Source organism: Lynx rufus, unplaced genomic scaffold (genome assembly GCF_022079265.1).
Source record: "Lynx rufus isolate CCGP_SWC_20201006 ecotype Redwood Valley unplaced genomic scaffold, mLynRuf1.p SCAF_30, whole genome shotgun sequence".
Taxonomy (NCBI): Eukaryota; Metazoa; Chordata; class Mammalia; order Carnivora; family Felidae; genus Lynx; species Lynx rufus.
The window spans coordinates 9,165,504-9,168,799 of record NW_025814846.1 but is presented as its reverse complement, the minus strand read 5'-3'; the positions used below and the strand labels follow the sequence as shown (position 1 = coordinate 9,168,799).

The 3,296-nt window shown below is 35.6% G+C and overlaps 1 pseudogene; it reads left to right on the top strand.

The window, feature by feature from the left end:
• Positions 1-1,068: 1,068 nt before the first annotated feature.
• LOC124521533 (S-adenosylmethionine decarboxylase proenzyme 1-like) lies at positions 1,069-2,146 on the top strand (annotated as a pseudogene).
• The last annotated feature ends 1,150 nt before the right edge of the window (positions 2,147-3,296 follow it).

The following is a 3,296-nucleotide window of genomic DNA, read 5'->3' as shown; positions in this document are numbered from 1 at the left end:
CCAAAATAATACTGAAGAGAAAATTTTCAAGATTCATACTGCCCAATTTCAAGACTTGATTGTAAAGCTATATAGTACTGGAGACAGTGTGGTACTGCTGTAGAGATAGAGATAAAATGGATAGAACAGAATATAGATCCCATAAGTAAAGGCACAAAAATAGAGCCAACTGATGTTTAACAAAGTCACAATGGTAATAAAACAGAGAAAATATATACTTTTTAACATATGGTGCTAAAAAATGGATATCCTTAAACAAAACAAAAATATAGAAAGGAAGGAAGGAAAGAAGGAAGGAAGGAAGGAAGGACAGAAGGAAGGAAGGAAGAAGAAAGGAAGGAAGGAAGAAGGAAGGAAGAAGAGAGGGAGGGAGGGAAGGAAGAAGAGAGGGAGGGAGGGAAGGAAGGATGGAGGGAAGGAGGGAAGGAGACAAGGGAGGGAGGGAAGAAGAGAAAGAATAGAAAGAACAAGATAAAGAGAAAAAGAAAGAACAAACCTAGACATACAACTTACAACTTATCCCCAAATTAACTCAAAATTATAAACCTAAATCCAAAATCCAAAAACAAAAAATAAAACAAAAGAAACAACTAAAAAAATTCTAGAAGAAACAGAGGATATATACATGACCATAGATATGGTGATGAGTTTTCCATACAATATCAAAAATATGATATGCAAAGAGATAAAGAAAGAAACAAAACCATAGAATTTGACCTTTATTCAAAACAATTAGGCTTACAATGTATGATAGGCAAAATTAGCTAGCACTCACTTAACTCTCAAATAGGGAAACCACAGACTACAAGAGACTGAAATGCATCTGTTTCTATTTCCAACAGTTGCAGGTTCAACTTTTGCATGCCCAAAGCATAACAAAACAAAACAAACCAAAAATCTGGAAAAATGTAATTAATCTATTTTTAAGTGAATGTAATACTTTTCACAAGAAAAATAATATTTAGTAACAGGGATAGGACAATCTGCAATGGTAGTGGCAGCATCAGGAGAATAAATTTAATTTAGTCGATTTTCTGTGGTTGTTAATTGTTTGCCAGTCTCATGGTGATGGAAACTGCATAGCCATTTTTTAAAGGGACTGAGAAACTACTGGAGAGTTGGTTCTCAGGGTGATATCTTGGAGCAAACCAAGCATCTGGGGATCTTTACAACATCCCAAGATCTAAGTGAGACATATTTTTGAAGAATGTACAACATGCAAGCATCAATGTGACAAATAACTGGAAAGTAGGAAGCTTATGTATTCAGAGAGGATAGTGAGGTTGCCTACAGATGTTCCATTTTGAGCACATGTGGTACCACCCTCTCCACTGAAAGCAGAGGTTTCCCTGTTGAAGCATGTAGGGATTACAGTGGATTTGACTGAATTAAAAACTTCTTTTATTCTTGTAAGAATTTCTCACCGAGGGTGCCCATACCAGAACTTCCAGAAAGAAATAGTGTTTCTTCACTATATTGCACACCTTAAAGTAACATTACACTGTATGTTAACTAACTGGAATTTAAGTAAAGACTGAAAACACAGTGTTTCTCAATGCAATTTTCCCTCGTAGAGCAGCATATTGCATGAGATATCTGAATTTTGACTGCTGGTACTCGTATATTCTGGATTTCCCAGAGAGTCAGGTAATGTGTCAGTGAGATCAAACCTTAGAAATTCTGATGACTAAGCTGGACCCAGGATTGATGGACCAGCTGTACAGGAAAGACGGTGTTACTATAAAGAATGACACTGGTAAGAATGGACTTTGTGACTTAATGCCAGGCTCTGTAATTGTTGCCATACTGTACAATCTTTGTGAGTATTTAATGAATATAATGGAATCAGAGGGAACTTAGTGGAATATTCACATCAGTCCACAACTAGAATTTTCTTATGGTAGCTTTGAAACAAACTTCAGTCATCTCTTATAATGTCCTGATTGGGAAAGTTGTGGGAATCTTCATGCCAGAAAAATTTGTGACTACCTTGTTTGTAAATCAGAGTTCCAAATGTCACAAAATGTTTTCTTCACCCCCAGAAGACTGAAGTTTTAAACCTCTTGGTTGCCAGAGTGCTATGTTCAACAGATAATACAACTTTGTCTTGACCAGTTTTGGTAAGCAGCAGCAACAGCAGAGTTAAGAAAAATAAAGAAAATAAAAAATACATTCACACACACACACACACACACACACACACGCACACATAGAAGAAGGTGATGACTGCTTTCTAGATGTTGGTAAGGGGGGGCTGTGCTTTCTAAATCCACCACTATGTAGTTGCAGAGAACCCTGGATATAATCATAGTGTAATACTTTTGAATTATATGCATTATTATATCAAGGAATTAGATATCTGGCAGGAATGTTCTTTTATGTATTTAGGTATTCTCTTGCCACTCTTGCTGTGAAATCAATGTGCATGTAGAAAAATTCGTCTACTGTATAAAACTTTATAACATTTATAAAAGCAATTCAATTTGGTCTATGTGTAGTGTAATACTTCTTCAGGGATTGCTCAAAATTTATCACAGACAAGGTTTTTGTCCTCATTAGGTGTTGGCTTCAGCCTAACAATCTAGAATTGTTCTATTAAATTGCTGCCAGGATTTTGCATCCTGTTACAACCACTTTATACAATGTATTTTCTACTAATGCTAATGAAACCAATTTCTACTTCATACAGATTATTTTCTGCAGTATCAATCGATGTTTCTCTTACATACACACACACACACACACACACACACACACACACACACAGAGATTAGATTAAATTAAACTTAAAAAGCTCTGCTCTATGAAAAATACAGTTAAATGAATGAAAAGACAAGACACTGGAAGAAAAAATTCAAAACATATCAGATAATGGACTTGCATCAACAATATACACAAAACTCTTAAAAGTCAACAATAAAAATATTCATCCTGATTTTAAAATGGGCAGAAAATCTGAACAGTAACCTCACCAAAGAAGATAAATAGTTGGCAAATATGCATATGGAAAGATAATCAGAATTATTTGTCATTAGGGAAATTTAAATTTAAATAAAAATGACATACCACTGCACACATATTAGAATGGTTAAACTTTGAAACCAAATGAATGAGGTTTGTGAGTGGGTAGCATCCTTGTCCACTTGTTGCCCAAACCAGAAACCAAGGAGCCATCATTAATACTTACTATTTTCTTCTTCACCTCCTATAACTAATTCTTTTTATGAGGGCGGGGGCCTGAGGGAGAGGGAGAGAGGGAATCTTAAACAGGCTCAATGCCCAACCCAATGCAGGGC